At 40.5% G+C, this 19,364-nt stretch overlaps 1 long non-coding RNA gene across 1 annotated transcript; it reads right to left on the bottom strand.

The window, feature by feature from the left end:
• Positions 1-5,552: 5,552 nt before the first annotated feature.
• LOC122455915 lies at positions 5,553-18,907 on the bottom strand. Its single transcript, XR_006274428.1, has 3 exons — positions 18,727-18,907; positions 7,675-7,680; positions 5,553-5,565 (listed from the first exon to the last, which is right to left on the bottom strand). It is a non-coding gene; the product is annotated as an uncharacterized LOC122455915 (long non-coding RNA).
• Positions 18,908-19,364: the final 457 nt, after the last annotated feature.

Here is a 19,364-nt window from a genome sequence, read left to right as displayed (position 1 = left end):
CAGCTTGTTGATCCATTTATCTCCCTAATCTAGTCTCCCAAGAAATGGGGCCTCATCCAGGTCCATTTATTCATCTCAAGCCAGGCCTACACCTGGGAACTAGTGCCACTATGAAACAGGCTTAGAATAGCAGTGCCATGCTACCCCTCTCATGCCTCCATTCACAACCCTGAGAGGGTAGATGAGTGACCTAATTGTGCTGTAAGAAACTGTCCACTTGCACTGCACTGAAAGGCTATCAACCCATTTCACGAAAGTCTTGCATAGATACTTCAATATTCTTGTACTTTAAATTGCTACAGAGCTGGGCCAAATTCAAATTAGCAACCAAAATGCAAAAGGCTGTTGTGTCATCTTGTGGCTTAATACTATGCACATGGCAATCCAGAACAAAATTAAACAGAAATAGTACAATCAATGTCAGATTTCTACTCAAACACCACCACTGTGTGATAAACCATCACTTCATTTCCACTCGCACTGTTGCCAGAGGACTTAAAACCTTGTCTCTAGTAAATTACAAAGATCATTTAAGTCTAGCAATGAAGGAAATAATTACAAGAATGATAATTTTTATCTCCAATTTCACATTTATTTCTATTATGGATACAATTCAAATACCCAAATCAGGACTGGAATCCCATTGTCCCGGACACTGTACAAAAACAGAAGAAAAACAGTACCTGCCTTAGAGCATTTACTATCTGAAAGCCACAAGAATGCTTAGATTGTGTCTAGGCTGAGTTGGCTGGCTGGCTTTTCCCCAGCCTGCTTTTTACCCAAAAATAAGGGAAAACAAAACATTCTTGTGTTTTTACTGGTTAGGATATAATCCTGATGAAAGAGAAAGAGACAACAAGCATGGGCAGGAGCATAAAAAAAGTTAGTGTTGCCATCCTGCATGATATTTGGTGTTTCTTAAACATCAAGCTCCTGGAGGCATGTGATGATGGGAATCTCAGCTTTCATTAAAAAGAACACAGTTTCTAGACCTCATAGTTAAGACACATGCTTGAAAACATGACCCAAGTGTTCACCACAAGTCCACTCAAGCACCCTCTCTTGGCCATTCACAAGACTGTTGTGAAGGAATCCACCCTCTGGAGTTTGAACAGAGCCCAGATACTGTCCCTAGCTTGGGGGTCCTAGGTATGCTCTCAGGGTGCAGAGCCTCTGTCTAGCATCCCAGCCTGAGATCTTAGGCCATGCAGTCCCTCTGCCAAATCCTTGGAACCAGTGCTAACTCCTCAGACTCCTCATTTAGCATCAACACCCCCGCTCCCAGAGCTTCAGCTGAAGGTGTGAGCTCTCTGGTTTACCTCTTCAAGGGACCACACAATGTGTAGCACATAACCCCCGTAGATGTTGCACAGGACTTGAATATAACATTTCTCTTTAATAGCATGAGAAATACACAGACCTATACAAAATAATAAACCACTCATTTTCCTGCCTCAGTTTCTTCACTGCTCCACAGCATTCTTGGGACTGGGGTCAGAGTCCTTGGTTAAGCTACAAGGCCTGCTCCAGTGTATGGCCTGTGTCCTGAAATATGGAGCCTTTTCTCCTCAGCTTGCCTTTCATTATGGTAGCTGTCAATCTCCTTCCCCTCCTGCCTGCATGGCTCCTCTCTCTCCCCCAACTCCTCCACAGTCTTTTTTATAACGTTTTTAATCACTTGTCCCTTTGGCCTGCTTGATAACTTTCCACTGCTCCAAACACCATCCTCTGTTGAGGGAAATTGGAGAGAACTGGTTTCCCAACTCTCTCACCCTCCTTAGCGTAACCAATGTAGTTAGAGTTGTCAAATTGTCATGACCCATCATTGTCATTGCTCTGGCAGAGATCTGACAATCCTGTCAGCTCATAGTGGATATACATAAAGGGGCATTACTGGTGCAGCAATTTGCATAGTAGTATAATGTCAGATAGAATTCATAAGTTGTACATATGTTCCCTGAATCACCAAATGTACCCCAATATCTCAAAAACTAAAAAGGCCAATAAAAAACCCAGGTCAAGTCACAATTTTGGGGACCTGACATTTAAACATTTCAGTGTTTGTAATACTACAGGTCGGGGTAGGCAACCTATGGCATGCGTGCCGAAGGCTGTACACAAGCTGATTTTCAGTGGCACTCACACTGCCCGGGTCCTGGCCACTGGTCCAGGGGGCTCTGCATTTTAGTTTAATTTTAAATGAAGCTTCTTATACATTTTTAAAACCTTATTTACTTTACATACAACAATAGTTTAGTTATATATTACTTGCAGACTTGTAGAAAGAGACCTTCTAAAAATGTTAAAATGTATTACTGGCACACGAAACCTCAAATTAAAATGAATAAATGAAGACTCGGCACACCACTTCTAAAAGGTTGCTGACCCCTGTTATAGGTCATGGGAGCAGAAGGAGAGATTGAAGGAAGAGAGCTAGCAGAAAACATCAGTGTTGGAGAAAGAAGAGAAGGAGTGTGCTAAGAAACCTGGGGTAAGGGGGAAGACCTATTGGATTTTTTTTCTTTGGGGAAACTTAAGATCCTGAATAGAGAGGGAAGAGGGTTTAAAGAGGGAGTCAGAGACTGCTGGTGGTTGTTGGGTTCCCCAACCCCCGCCCTCTGGGGAAAATCTAGACACAGTTCCCCTCCCCACCACCACAGCTTATTCATTCAAGTTTCTTGTAAGTGGGGATATGGCAGGGGTCACCGCACTTGGAGTGCAATGGATAAGCCTCACCCTGGGAAAACCACATTGTAATCTACCAGGTGAGTGAGTGAGTGTAGGATTCCATGGAATACTCCTGGGGAAATTCTGTACCAAAAAATTAAAAAATTCTACACCCAGTATTTTAAAATTCTGCATATTTTATTTGTCAAAACAAATAATATAATCATGCCAGTTCAATTATTTCAAAATACCTGCCAGCAAGTATTTCTGTAGCAATACAGAGAACAAAAAGGTTCAGGAAACAGCATATTAATACAGAACTTGGAGTAATTCATTTAAACAACAATACAGAAGTGTATTTCCTGCACATCTCAGAAGCAGTGCAAAGGTTTGGGGGAGCAGGGGTAATGGAGGAGCTGAAAGAGAGGGAAGTAATTGCTAGGAAGGAGTCTGGGTGTGAACTTGGACAGTTGTTGGGTGTGGGAGGGAGAATTATGGAACAGGGTTTTTTTGGGCAGGGAGAGATTGTTAGGGATTAGAGAGCCTCCCCCTCCCATGCAGACCCCTAGCCTTTTCCATTTAGTTAGGTACATCGGTTTCCCTACACCTACATGTGCACCTCTGGCTTAATACTGTCACACCACTAGTTTCTGTACCCTCACTCCTGTCGGTCCCCCCACTAGCCCTTCTGAAACCCAGTTTATGTCCCTCAGCAAACCTGTGCCTCGCTCTGTCTGTCCTTCCCCATCCTGTGCCTCCTCACCTGGCCCTGTGCGCATGGCACTGTGAGGAAAGCAGCCTCTGCCCCTGCCTCTCCACAGCTGGTAGCCCTCTCTTCCGACCCCAAAGCAGGCCCCCGTGGGCAAAAGGTGTAATTGCAGAGCCTTTCTAGCAGAATGTATTTTCTGTGGTGATGGGCAGGAGGGAATTCTGCACCTGTGGAGTGGCACAGAATTCCCCCAGGAGTAATGGAATGGGGGAGAGGTAGAGCTTTTTAGCAAAGATAAAAGAACTGAAGGAATGAAGAGTAAATGTGTAGTAGGGGAAGTCAATGGGGTCACTAGTCTTCTGCCAAAGAGACTTCATGGTCCGAGAACAAAAGTGAGGCAAGTGCACATTAGGGATCAGCCAGAAGGAGTACTAGCAGGGCAGAGTGCGCAGTAAGAGAGAGGGGCAACAAAGTCAATAAAGAAATAATATGCATAACTTCTTGCTTATTTGTTACAGGATGTTTGTCTCATTAAAAATGCACAGAAACGCATTGACCTGGCAGTATTAAGTTGGCATTCCGTAGCATTTTAAATGAAGCCAAAAACAGATTAACTGCATGATATAAACATGTCTGCGTTTTCTGGTCAGCTTACTTTTTCTTAAATACTTGATGGCATACCTGGTCAGTGTTTTCCCCAGGAATTGAAATGGGGGGGGGGGGGAGTCAAATTTACAGGGGGAGGGAGGTCAGGGCTGATGAGGGGTGAGACCGTGAAGGTGGGCTATATGGCACCATACTAAAAACTGAAAAATGTTGTTTCATGACCATTTTATTAGATTTTAAAATCATCACACAAATTAAAGTTGGCTACTCAAGCCTTCTATGAAACATCTACATCTACATCCTTCCTGGTTTCATGTTATAATTTTGCACAACTCTGTTAATGAAATTCTTGAATGCAATGCATTCGTCTTTGGTGGCTTCTCATGTGTCCGGTACTTCCATTCCTTCAAATGGTATGCTCATTAGTTCATTCACATGATCAAGCAGAAGGCGACTTCTTTCAAAACACAAAATTCTTTTCAATGATGAAAAGGAACGCTCAACTGTAGCTGTTGTGACTGGGACTAGCAAGAGATGAATTCCTACTTCTTCCAGCCCAGGAAACGCAACATAAAGATCGGGTCAAGCCACTAGTGACGATAAAAAAGAAGTTGAAGTCAAATCTTCATTAATTCGTCGTATGATATTTCACTCTGTGTTCAAATTCTCTATTCTGTCCTGAGCACATGGCAACCCCATTGCTGGTAGTACCTCACTCCACTCAACTGTCGGTGTCTTATAAGACAGGGATCTGTAAGAGCTACCTAGAGGTTGAGTAGAATCTAGAAGTCACTGTTGTAGATTTTTAAGAATCAAGTCTTTGTACTTTTTCAGTTGTCTTAACAAACACTTCTTGTCCTCTTCACTTAAGGATTCAATATAAATGCCTTTATTAGTTAACTTCTGGACTGAAGTCTTTGCTTCTTCCCGTACTTTTTCAATGGATAGCTCTCTGATTGATCCAAATGTAGCTTCTGTTCCTGGACAAAGATCTGCTGTTGTAGCAGATGCCTGGATGGCATTGTTTAATGACCCAAGTGATTTCAACAGTAGATTTACAAGAGAGAATAGCAATAGTCTTCTCTGACCATAGTAGCAAAAGTAATACACTAGCCTCACTAGTTAGATCCATCCCATCTTGGTAGATACTTTCCAAAGCCAGTAATAATGGCTGTAGTAATTTTAAGACAACAGCCGAGGATCGTTCATGAGAAAGCCAGAGAGTTTTCCCAGGTTGGACTAATTTGAACTTCAGTCCCAGTGTATCTTCTATATTTTTCAAGATATTCAGTCTTCCCGGACTCTAGCTGAAAAAAGAATATAATGAAGACATTAAATTTATAGCTTTTTAAAATGTCTTTTGAAGAGTCTGCAGCTTGTACTAGCACTAGTTAGAGTAGATGGCCTCAGTAGTGTGTATAGAGAGATTAGGGTTACACTTTTCTCTGAGCAAAGCTTGTGCTCCACCATGTCTTCCAGAGAAGTTTGCAGCTCCATCAAATGTACAAGCAGCCATCTGTTTGGGGTCCAATTGACAAACATTTAACTCTTCTAAGATGTGGATTGTCACAGATGCAGCAAATCTGTCTACTATGACTTGAACATCTAGAAATGCACATACTGGCCTACTACTGACATCAAGATAACGTACACAATGACTTCATCACTGATGACCATTTGCATTGGTGCATTCATCAGCCATGTACACAAATTTTTTGAATGTGGTGAGATAGTTCTTCACTTTTTCAACTGTTGAGTCTTTCACTATTCCATCACATGCGTCTAGCCAATCAGTTGAGTTTCTTGCAGAAAGATAGTGAGCATTTGCTTGTGTTTTTCGGAACCAGTGTTCAACTTCAGGATGAACAAGTGACAATGCACTTAATATTGGCCTCCAGTTTGTAGTGTGTGGTATCTCTTGCTTAAATAGAAAGTATGATGCCACGGCCATGTTTGTTTGCATGAACTGTGTTGTGTAACAGCCTCATTAAACATTCACCGGTGTTGTCCTTGGTCAGTGGAGACTCAGAGTTCAGAGGTGCTTTCACATGAGTACACCTCCCAGGTGGGGGGCAAGAAGGCACCTTGCTCATTCCTCCAGTTGCTCACTGTTTGCTCTGGCCACTGTTGTTCATTGTGCTACCATTCACTCCATCGCTCTGTTGCCAGTGGCCCTGCACCATCACCTTCTGCTGCCACCTGCCACCGTGACCTCTGTGAGTTGGTCTCTTGAGGTTCCATCAGCTCTCAGTGATTTCAGCTGAGCTCTCAGTGGGGGAACTTCACTGCTAGTGCAGATTGGGCCATCTCTTCTGCAGAAACACTGTCCCACAGCAGGTCTAAACACTTAGACCTGATCATCAGGGATTTCAGCTGTAGTGATCACTTAACACAACAAAAGACTATCTATGGAGCCTAATCAGCTCTGTCTTTAAACAGTGGAGAGGGGCAGGTCAAATCATACTTGTGACTCAAGCAGACCATCAAGCAAAATACCTGCCCCGCCCCCATGCCCTCAATCAGCACAGGCTGAGTACACTTCTACTGCCCTTTACTCATACAATAAGAATAATGACATTTCTTTACACCGCCCCCTCTCCCCCACATTCACGTGATTTGTAACCCAGCTCCAGCCAAAATCTATCACTTGGGCAACACAGCTCTATTTGCTGGATACTTAGGTAGATTAGGCGTGAATGTAAATACAATCTGGTCCTGAAGCCTTTCCCGCCAGCTCATCACTAGCTGTCAGGGAGAGCTCATTTAGACTTTGTTTACAAATCATAATTTGAAATTATTAGGTTGGCCAACATAACCAAAATGAATGCACTGACATTGACATAAAAAACAGCAGCTGTATAAGGAAGCTAGTCTATGTTCATACTTTTCAAATCTATTATACCTTTTCAGATACAGCGTATCATAACATGTGTATATGCTTTTAAAGTGTGTATTAATGTTTCAATTTCAATTCACATTTCCAAACAATCACTAAATTGGCAACACTGCATGTAACTAGTTCACAAAACTGCAGGGGGGAGGGGGGAGGGAAATCCCTGCCTGGTCTTCACACATTCAAATCCTACAGTATTAAAACAATTAGTAAGTATATAGTATTGCAAGCTACATTTCCTATATGTAGCTGCTCCCTCAAAAAAACCCAACCAAAACAACAACAAAACACTGTTAAGCCACCACATTAAAAAAGGGTTTTGCTTCCTGCAGGTTTCAGTAATTAGAATTTGACACTTGCATTAAACTTTAAAAAGTAATGTATGAAAATATAAATGCATTGAAATTTCTCTGTAGTGGTGGGATTTTGAACACTTTATTATTAAAACATCCTATTGTTGATTAGAGGCACTGAAACAACAAGGGAATTGCAAAAAAGAGGGTATAACTAAAAACAGTAGTTATTAGGAAACAACTACAGTAGTGTTTCAGCAGCTGGTGGCTTTCCCTCTCCCAAGCTGTTGCCTCCCCAGGACAGCATGTCCATTAGGTCCTCCAAGGGGTTTCAACTTGAAGCCTGGTGCCAATAATTAGAACTTGTCAGTGTAATTGATATTGTAATAGTGTAATAAGAGTCTGCCTATCAGCTGGTTGGGATGTTGTATATTATATACAAACACACACATAGGTTAATGACCTTCCAATTATACCAGGTTAAGGCAGTGTAGGATGCCTATCACAAGCATCTACAGTGTAAACATATAGATTCTGGTAAGTTTATGTAATTACATAGAATTAATTCTAACAAGACAAAGTGAAAAAGGGGAAATGCTAAAAAAAAGAAAACATCAATGCACTTTAATCAAGTAAGGATTAGTTAATTTAGATGTCTGTATTATAGCCAACACTCCAGTTCCAGTGTGGAGAAATTCATATTGTACAAATTATCTATCTACACCCAAATCTGGTGACATAAATATACAGTGTGCTGCTGTCTATTTCAGAAAGTATCAAAGTCCTGAGGACCTAATGTTTCCCTGCCTGGGACTGTCTTTCCAGGAGTCCAGTATTATGTAAACTCATTTATTTTTCTAAACGTCACTGACTGCCTTATTTTCTTTACAGGCCTATATGGCCTCTCAGCCTCACTGTGCATTTCTCTTTGGATCCCAGTTTAGTAAATCAGCTGTTCAGTTGTTTTTTTTTTTTTTTTTGAGCTATATTGCCATTAGCTTGTTGAGTGTTTGCTAGGTTTGCCTGAGAAATCTTGCAATTATTTTGTGATCTAGATTATTGCATAATGCTAGCTAGAGTTTTGTTTTGTGGCATAAGCAAACATTTTCCTATAGAAGCTTTTTCCATCAGGTGAATACTGTGGTTTATTGTTGAGTGTTTATTTCAGAACCTGAATTAATTTGAGGTACTATTAAATGGGAAGAGTTAATGGCTGCAGTGCAGTGGACTGAAGCAAAATCCACTGAAGATGTGTGGTTTAACAGGAAGGAAGGTGGAAATAAATTAAGCCCAGTGAGTGTAATGAAAGGGATTATTAGCATTTAGCAGCTATGCAAGAAAGATGATGGTAAACCTGGAACAAAAACCCCATCAAACCTTGTAACTGTATGCTATGCTGTATCCCTGCAAATCGACTCTTGCCACATGCAATTTGTCTCCTTCAATCTAAAAAGTTTCCAACTTGGTTTTTCTTCTCACCCTTCAGGGCACATACTTGTTTATTACCATCCCAACTCACTAGTATCTGCAAGAATCAAATGATTAAATCCAATTCGATAACTAAGATTTTTAGAAGACATTGCACAAACTAAAACTAATGGAGGTGACATAACTACAGGATATGTTTGGAGGGAAAACAAAACAAAAAACCCCAAGTCCTTGTGTGTAGACAGTCATGGTCCAACTGTCCCAAGGTGTAAAGTGCTTTTGTGTTGTCAGTCTTCTTCAGATGTATTAGCAAGGCTAATTCCCCACTCTGGCACTTCGGTCGGGACCCCGCAAGGACTCTAAAAACTAATACTTGCCACTCCAGGCTTATTCCCAAGGTTATAACTTTTCTCTGACCTTGGATTGGTAGATGCTGCCACCACCCAAGTGCAAAACCCCTTTAAGAGCCCAGGAAGGTGCACTTGGGAACTCCTTCCTGTGGGGTATCCTCAAGCCCTTTCACTGCCCGCTCCTTGCCTCCAGGGGAAAAGCTGAAAGAAAAAAAGAAAGGAAAAAAAAAAAAAAGGAAATCAGCTATTGCCACCAGCTAATTAAACAACATGTGCACAAACCTCTTAACACAAAAATCCAATTCTGTTCTTAAAAAAGGTAAATTTTATTAAAAAGAAAAAGAAAATACATCTGCGAACTCAGGCTTTTGCTAGATTTTAAAAGAGCAGCTACAAGGATTAAGCACCAAGAATAGCTTTCTTGAGGTCCAGCTTAAAGGTTACAAGCAAAACAAAAGCACCTGGGGTTAGCATAGAGGAATCCACAAGCCATAAAGAAATAAAAGGGATAAACCTAGTCGCATCTTCCTAGACATTTTCTACTTACATATCTGGGGTTTTAATGAGTAGTTTCTCGGTATGATACTGATGATTTTTGCATACTTGGCCTAAGCTTTTTGCAGCATAGCTGCTGCCCTGTCCACCTCTCCCCCGGAGAGCAGACAGACAGACAAAAAGGGAATCTTCTCAATTTAAAAAAGTTCTAGCCCACTCATTGTCTCTATTGGCCACGTGCCCACTCACGTCCTTTTACCTATGCATAGCAGTGAGACTTTACAGGTAGAGCAATTAGAGAACAACTACTAAGAGGGATTTTATAGCTACTGGCTGGCTGGGTGTCCATAAAAGGGAGCTATCCCTCTCCCCATTCATTTATCACATGTATTAATATGTATTGGACATACAAAGAAGGGGAAGTCTTTACATGCTGCCATAAAGAATTAGTGATGTGTATCAGTGAAGTGCTGCCTACAGATAACATTGCCTAACATTATAAGCCCACATTTTCAGTTGTTTATAATTCTGCCAAGAACTAACCTTTTGGGTTGATATTTTTCATGCCAGCTGGCTGCTTCAATCTTTTTAAGCATCAGCAAAAGGGTTTAATCAATTTTATTATTTTTCCTTAATGTCATCCTTGGAATCTTCCCTCTGTTAATATTTTTTCCAAACAATTTTTTGTTTGTTTGGGTATTTTTGGAAGAGCTCTAGTGCCTCCATGCTTTGAGGCAAGGGGGCAATTTTGCACATCCATCTACATTTGCTCTGGGTCTAAGAAGTTGCTCTTCACACATGCTCAGTAGAACTTGTTAGAGGTTTGCAGTTAAAGATCTGCAAATATGCCAACTCAATTCAGCATGCAATAACCCCCTGCAGAGAACTGCTGCAACCATCATATCCTTTGGAATAAAGAAAATTGTGTTGGACTTGAGCCAGGATACCCTGAATTCTAGTCTTAGCAATTCCACTGTCTTGTGTGGATAAGTTTGTTCACTTCACAGCTCTTACAGAGCAGGTCCTCATACCATGGCCCTAGAAGGCAGGCATAAAACCCAGAAATACAAATTCCTAAACTTCTTGCTGGGCAGAAGCAGCAATAGTCATGTAAATTGCTTGTTGCATCACCTTTAGTGGCTAGTCCACACAGAGGATAACTGCCGCTAGCTGCTGTCAGTAATTCTGTTAGCTCAAATGGCAGAAGTCTTTTCTGTGATTCTAGAGGTTCTGGGTTTAAACCCTTCTGATGACTGATGTGGGGGGTCAATATAGTGTCTCATACTGGAGATGGGCACAGGACATTGTGACATTCTATTATCAGCACAAGCATTGACATTAATGGAAGCAGCAAATAATGACAACTTCCTGAAACACAGCTGATTGTGGTCCAGCTGTTTTAGGGGATAATAAGAGAATAAAACAGAGGATAGTTTAAGCAATGAATAGCTGAATTCAATAATTGAATGCATAAAACATGTAATTCAAAACCTCATTGTGTAAGCACTGTGTCTGTGTAACTCCCACGGTCATCCATAGGATTCTTGAAGGAACAGGCTCTCACTTAGAGCTGGTAATTTTAAAATAATCTGGAAGAAAAAAAAAAGTCACGGTAGTGCAGATGAAGGCCCTGATTCTTCATGCTGTTTTCTTACAGCATACAAATCTATAATAATCTAAAAAGTCAAATGAACTGCTCTCTAAAAATAAAGATTTCTCAGACTTATTAATAGCTTTCCATAAGTTTTTAAATCAGGATATTTTGTGGAGTGCCTGGTAATAACCACTGTGTAAATTCAGTGACACAAAGCTAGTTAATACAGAGGTAAGGTTGCCCTTTTGTATTATACCCTTCTAGAATATAAAGTTCAGCTAAATGCAAACCTCTGAAAACCAGGAAATACACAATTAAGGCACATGCCAATGCAGCCTTTACTGTGCCCTCCTGGAGCTGGCAATAGCTATGGGGTATTATCTGCATACACTTCAGTTGCATTCTCTGTGTTAGGTGTAGCTGTACTGAATGGAAGAATTAGCTGTAACAACCTGACAGAGGTGTGATTATGATAGGAGATCTGAGCAGTCCTGAGCCCTGCTCCCTCTCCTCCCCACCCCAATATGCATAATCAAAGGAAAGAGGTGCATGTGTACCTTGAGAGATCCAGCGCTGAGTTCCATAGGTTGTGTCAGTAACAGTGCACCGGGAACTTCTTGCCCTGAGGATTGTCAGCAGAGAAAGGATATGAGAGTAGGTTTAACAATGGGTAAGTGAAAGTATACTGTTAGATAGCATCCTGTGCATAAGGCTGGAGGGGTTATAAAGTTCAGCCAGTGTGGTTTTGTTTCTATGGAGTAGATTAAGTGTTTGAGCATAGGTAGCTTCCGTTCACTACAGCTCACCTAAATAACAGTTTATACTCTGACCTAGGGTGGTCATGTGTCCTAAGTGATGTACACAATCTGCAAGGGCAGAGTGCGAGTATGTGATTGTGTGTATTAGGACATTGCTTAAAGAGGGAATAATTAAGGTTGTGTGGGCATGTACCTTAACTATGTATTTCCTAGCTGTCAGAGGTTTGAGTTCAACTGAATTTGACATTCTGGAAGTGCATGATATACCGCCAGGCAACCGTAATTCTATATTGAAGATTTTTGTCTGATTTCCTAGTGTTTTTTTTGTTTTGTTTTATAAACAACAAATAGTTGTAGGTACAGTATTTGTATTAATTTAGGCAGTTTCATTACCATGTAGGTTTCAGTTCTGGGTTAAAGGACTGGTCTACACTGAAAAGTTAGATTGACCCAGCTATGTTTTTCACCCTCCTGTCACTATAATGAGTGTATACACTGAAGTGCTACATCTATGCTGCTGTAGCGTTAAGTGTAGACATAGACTCCATCTGGTGTCTGATTCCTACCAGGGCAGATTCTCTGGGTTTTGTTTAAGAATAAATAGGCTGAAAAAAAATACAGAATATCACAACCCCAACTCCCACATGGAGACACTGTCATTTGCTTCATTTTTCAAAATATAAAACTCACCATGATTGCATTTATATGGCATGCTCTTTTCAAATCTTTTCTTCTGCATTTTCTTCAGTTTTTAGCCCAGATCCTAGGAAGAAGGATGGTTGAAGATGAAGTTGAAGATGGTTGAGGCCAAAAGGCAATGCATTTAATAACATTTTTCTACATAGTGCGTGCAACTCAGTACTAGAGTTTATTACTGAGGTTTTTTAGTTAAATTAGGTTAAAAAACAACCAAGAGATTTGACAATTATTTGAATACTAGTACCTGCATTCATAATATCTGATTCAACATTACAAGAATTATCAGTCCTCATATTTAGGTGGTGGGGAGGGTGGAGACTCTGATCAACTAGAGAAAGGGACAACTTTTCCCAAGAATTAAGTGCATTATACATTTTTTCATCTTTCCTTGAAATACCAGGTAAAAACTATTGTGCATGAAAGTAGCCTGTTGGCCTCTTATTCACTATGGCATTTTCAATGTTTCTTCATTAGTTAAGAAAGAACATATGACTATACAGATGTTAAGCAGATCACATACAGCCAACTTAAGCAGTATCTCTTACGGTTCTGTAAGAGTGCAACTGTTGCCTTCTAAAAAGAAAAGGAGTACTTGTGGCACCTTAGACAAGCTTTTGATTCTAACAATCAGTTTACATTTTCAAGGCCACATCTATGAGGAAAAGGGCTAGAAACATACTCTTTAACCAAAATCTGAGATTACCGTTGATATTAAACCATGGCTGCTGCCTTTGAGGACCCCAAATGATGACCTTCTGAATGGAACTGGAGAGTTGCAAGATACTTAAGCAATTTGACTGAGTTGTTCTCGTGGTTGGTGAATAGTCAGTATAATGTGAGTAGCCTGGAAAAAGAGATAGTACTCCTTTTCTTTTTGCGAATACAGACTAACACGGCTGCTACTCTGAAACCTGTTGCCTTCTAACACTCCCTTATCTCTTGTTCCAGGCTACTCACATTATACTGACTATTCACCAACCACGAGAACAACTCAGTCAAATTGCTTAAGTATCTTGCAACTCTCCAGTTCCATTCGGAAGGTCATCATTTGGGATGCCTCAAAGGCAGCAGCCATGGTTTAATATCAACGGTAATCTCAGATTTTGGTTAAAGAGTATGTTTCTAGCCCTTTTCCTCATAGATGTGGCCTTGAAAATGTAAACTGATTGTTAGAATCAAAAGCTTGTCAAAAGCTTTCCAAAGTACTAACAGGTTATTCACATTTCCTGCCACAAACCATTCAAGGCTGCAGACTCTGACAAAGTATGTAGAAATATTGTTAATTCTGTTCCCTGAAAGAAACGTTTCATACCAATGGTTGTATTCACTGTAAAGCAAGTCAAGGCCTTTATAGTGAAAGAAAGTGAACTGTGTGAATGACATTTACACTTAAATACCTAATTGCACATCCTTTGAGGCTGGGTCCAGCCGCAATGCACAGACCCTGTGAATGTTTTGCATTCCCCAGCTGAATCCTTGGCACTCTGACTCTGCCTTGTACATCTGTTATTTTCAAGTGACCATTATCTTAGAGACAACATTCAAAGGGAATGTTATTTAATTGAAAGTTTAAATTTTTCATGTTTAGGATCATGCACAGTTACTTCTGTTGTCAATATTTCTTATAATGGTCAACTATTCTTTGCAAGTAAGGTTACTGAGTTGTGTTTCCAATCACAATTTGTCTATGAGCCATTTACATTTAAATTCCTGATATGCTAAGTGTTTGATTCCTTTGTCATCACAGAAAGAAAAAACTGTATTCACTTATTTAACTGGGTGGAAAAAATGGTTTACACATGGAAAATTGACCCAACTCAGTTTGAGAATTGTTGAGTTCCTTGTAACACAGTGTTAGCTCCAATAATTTTTTAATATACGTTTGCCAAAGCATTCCTGTATTATTCACTTCAGATCAGACTAGACTCAGCACATCTCCTGCTCCCTTCTTGCTCTGGAAGGAGGTGTAAGTTACTAGTTCTCTCCTTTTTCTGAAGCAGCTCATTCCCCCTTGTGTGCCATCAGCTACCCTGGCTGGTGAGTTGGGGGTGAGGAGCAGAGCAAGAGGACTCCTCTCACTCCTAACAGCCCCCTCAATTCACTCCTTGCCCACTTAGTTTCGGGGGGGGAAGGGGGGGGAGTGCCAGGTAAGTAGTTCCTGCTCTCCTCAAAATAGCCAGTCACAGTCTCCAAACAGTTGACAAGAAGGGGTGAAGGGGTGAGTATCAACAGAGGGTGTTGGGAATGGGCAACATCCACCCTGATCAAATTGGCCTTATTAGCACTACAAAAATGTAATTTCCTCTCTGTTGATATTCACCCCTTCTTGTCAACTGTTGGGAATAGGCCACTTCCACCTTGATTGAATTGGCCCTGTTAGCACTTACCCCCCCACCCCAACTTGGTAAGGCAACTCCCATCTTTTCATGTGCTGGAATATATTATATATACACACATACCTGCCTTCTGTATATTTCACTCCATGCATCTGATGAAGTGGGTTTTAGCCCACGAAAGCTTATGCCCAAATAAATTTGTTAGTCTCTAAAGGTGCCACAAGGCTCCTCATTTTTTTTGCTGATACAGAACAACACAGCTACACCTCTGAAACCTGTCACCACAGCAGAGAAATGAGTTCTGCTGAAAGTCATTTACACCTAGGAGTATGTGGAGAGTCATATCAGCTAGGTCAGTGGTTGTCAAACTAGAGTGTAGTCTTGATGGAGAGAGTAAATCCTGACTGGGGAGAAAGCAATGAAACATGTTAAAGTCTTCACTACTGACAATCTCTGTTAGGCAAATACTGAATTACACTGTATGTATAAATGTACAATTATTCTCAAATTATACTAACTAAAATATGCATATTGGCGTTGTATGTCAAACAGTATGACTTGCATCCCGCTGTTTCTCACAATACATCCATTTTGCTGCATATTTTAGTGCTATTATCTGAAATTAGTTTACAAGGCTACCACAGTATGTGAACGGCTTGCAAAAAGTCTCAGAGAAGTGCTGGCAAGAACCTTTTTACTACCTGTTCCCATCATATAATGTGTTTCAAGGTACCAAACATAAATAGGAAGTCTCTTGAAGGTTTCTTTTACTCATTGTGTCATACAAAGATGTGAATGCTGCAGAGAGAGTCATTAGATCAGATGTTCATAATTTTACAGAAATGCTTAGTATTGTGAACTGTATCAAAAGCACAACCTTTAAAATCTCATTTTGTCTTAGCTCTCTCCAAGGAAACCATCTAACCATGATTCTCTTTTCATACATAAGTTTGTTGGCTGTCCTGAGGGAAAAACTACTCCAACGTTTAACAGAGTTGAAGGATGAACTTAGATATTTTCATCCAAATGCTGATAATCACTTAACTGAAGTTTTTTTTAAAAAAAGAAAAATTCTGACTATTCACACATACTTGGCAGTTATATTCTATCTGAATAGATCAAACAGTTTTCTTTAAGGTTCCAGTACAAACATATTGAAGCTTCAGGATAAGTTTTCAGCACTAGTGGAGAAAAAGAATGCTCAGGCTTTGAAAAAAAAAAATCTGTAGTAGCTGGCAGCATAGAGCTGTGTTCAAATGAACAATTCAAACTTTAATCTTAAAACGGAAAAAAACATAAATCTTGATTCATCTAGCTGATCTTGAACCACATTTTCAATGTGAAACCTATTGAACAAAGTCTACTAGCTTTGCTTATCTTTCAGTGTCAAATCAATTTAATCTAGAAGTAAAAAGTATAATTTGTAGAAGTTTTGCAACCACATAATTTTCTGGCCAAAGTGATTTGTCAGAAATTTTTAAAGTGAGAAAATGGTTAACAAGCTTTTGTGGTAAAATTTCAAAATAAAATAAATTGACATTTAACACTGAACTTTTTGTTTAGGATTGAGTACTCTATAAAGGGATACATGTAATGTAAGATAGCAGAATCTTGCAGAAAAAGGCATAAGAGCCAATGATTAGAGGGAAGCTGAAGCCAGGCAAATTCAGAAAAACATGTAGCTTGTTTTTTAAAAAGTGAGGGTAATTAAATCATTGGCACAGCTTACCTAGGGACAGATTTAGTTCACCACTGCAGTTTAAATCAAGACTTAAATCAAGACTTTTTAAAAACAAAACTAAACAAACATGCTATATTCAAATACAAGTCCTGGGCTTGATGCAGGTGAGGTTCTTTGGCCTGCATTATACAGGTGATCAGACTAGATGACTATAATGGTCCCTTCTGCCTTTAAAATCTATTCAGAGAATGGAAAGTGAGAAGAGCAGTATTATCTGTAATGGCTGAAAAACGTCCAGGTGAAAATTCCCAAAAACTAAATTAAGAGAAACTATTGTAGTATGGGAAACTATAGCCAAGAAAAAAAAAATTCAGATACCTGCATCTCATGCAAGTTTTTGACTGAAAGTCCTTAGTGCTGGTGAAAGTGCAGCTTATTGGATAACGAGATTAGTGGGTGGAGCCCACCAAAGCAAAATAAGGCCCACTCCCTCAGACGAGGGAAGAGCCACTGAATTTAGAAATCAGTGGATTACACAGGAGAAAGAAAGAAAAAAAAAAAGACAGAAGTGCAGGTAACAGGCATCCAGGAGGTGTCCTGTTCATGCATAAAGACAAAATATTCTGGTATATCTAGGGGTACAAGAAAACACACAGAATCCTTCACCTAGGAGGCAGCTGACAGTGTGCTTGTCTCATGAACGGAGGATCACAGTTTACCTGGCTGTGAAGCACTGCAGGGAATTTGGGATTCAGAAATATCTTGTTCATTAAGTCTAGGCTCTAGAATTCATGTTATGATTTTGTTCCATCTGTAACGATTTCCAGTACTTCTACTTGCATCTGTTTTATTAACTTGCACTTGATTTCACAACAAAAATATCTAAGTGCTGTGTGTTAAGCAGAGCAATGAGCTGGGAAGCTAGTGGAACTGGTAAACTGGCTGGTGCTGTTTCTTTGGAAGCAGCAAATCTCTGAGTACTGCAAGTGTCCAGTGGATGAGGGGCTGGAGGCTCCAGGGAGACACTCAGAGGGCTCAAGGGTTTGGGTATGTCAATTGCTAACGCATAAAGTAAAAGCAGGGCTGCAAGGTTGAGAGGGGAGTACTTGTGTTGCCCATGGCTGGTAGAGTTGGGAAATTGACCTAAACAGCTACAGACGTGGCTTCCTCCTGCTAAGGTCAAGGGGTAGTGAACTGCTTCACAACTCTGGGCACCACCAGGCAGGGGTATGCACAGGAATAAAAATTGGCTGCTTTTGGAGGGGCAGTTTCTGTGCCCCCCAGAGCCAGAGAAGCTCACTCTCCCTACCCTGGAGGAGTTTGTGCTTCCACTAATTGGGAGGGCCCAGGCTCCTGCTTGTTCACCTCACACATGCCCCTGCCACCAGGAAGCATCCCAGGGGTTGAGTAGGAAGTCTCTGGATTTAGCCACCAGTCTGACAATGCTAAAGACCAACAGGAATCAACAGGAGAGGTAATCTCCAGGTAGCTTCATCAGTACAGGCAGCCTGATTAGCCATACCACCTGACTGGCTACATAGGCCAGCTCATAAGCTAGCAGCAGCTTGCTGTCTTCTCAGTGCTCATGACCCTCACAGTCGCTAACCCTACCTTGAACTCCTCCTTGCCTGCTCCCTTGCTTGTTCCAGTTCCTGTCCTCTAGTTTGACCTCTGGCTTCTGATTACAGTGTCCAGCATGACTATCTGCTCTAGCATCTAGTTCCTGCTCTCTGATAGGATCCTTGGCTCTAGACTGATGCCTGCTCTGACCAGCAGGCCCACTCTGGCCACTCGGCTAGACTGCCCATGTCCTAGTCAGCTCATAGTGCAGGTTTCATCACACTGTTTCTACTGTACTAATTCTTAGCCTCAAGGCCTTCAATGAGCCTCTAAATTCTTGCCTGAGGCTGCCAATTGCACTAGGTGTACAAACTACCTACAAGATGTCCTCAACATCAGCTCAGTTTAAATAGGCCACATAGCAGCCATTAGATAATGAAACACTTAGTCACAATCAGCTTTGCTTGGATTTGAACTGGAATTATATGTGCAGTAGGGTTAACTACATGCTAGTAAGAAGGCAAGTAAGGAGCAGTGGGAACTGGAGTATTGTACAGTTAGACTAGAACCTCAGTTATGTATGACTAGTCAATCACACCCCTCATTTGGAACTGGAAGCATACAATCAAGCAGCAGAAAAGCCAAAAAAGCAAATACAATACTGTGTTAAACGTTAACTACTAAAAAAATAAAGGGAAAGTTGAAAAGAAGATGTGACATGGTAAAGAAACAATTTCTGTATTTGTTTCATTTAAAATTAAGATGGTTGAAAGCAGCATTTTTCTTCTGCATAGTAAAGTTTCAGAGCTGTGTTAAATCAATGTTTCATTGTAAACTTTTGAAAACTAATGTTTTGTTCAGTTACAAACATTGGAATTAGAAACACCTCAGGAATGGAGGTTATTTGTAACTGAGGTTCTACTATACTAAAATTTTACTCATTTGTGCTGCAATCTCTTTAGGTTCTTTTGATCTATTGGCTAAAGGGATAGCTTTATAGCATTTATGTAATGCTATTAAGATGAATAGGAATTATCTTGATTTATCCCATAATACTCATTTTAAGCCTTGATTTTTGAAATTTTCTGGAGTATGTGGGCCTAATCCCACTCCCATTAAAGTCAATGGCAAAATAGCAGGCCCTTAAACTCAGGTACAGCAAATTCAGAATGCAGTAGTGTGCATCCTCCAGGTTCACAGCATATTCTATTTTTATGAACTTCACAATGGCTTCCAGTACAGTTCCATGTTGATTTAAATGTTCTTTTATTGACTTTTAAGGCTTCAAATGGACT

Source organism: Dermochelys coriacea, chromosome 9 (genome assembly GCF_009764565.3).
Source record: "Dermochelys coriacea isolate rDerCor1 chromosome 9, rDerCor1.pri.v4, whole genome shotgun sequence".
Taxonomy (NCBI): domain Eukaryota; kingdom Metazoa; phylum Chordata; order Testudines; family Dermochelyidae; genus Dermochelys; species Dermochelys coriacea.
The sequence above is the reverse complement of the archived record's forward strand: the minus strand, read 5'-3'. Positions and strand labels throughout refer to the sequence as shown.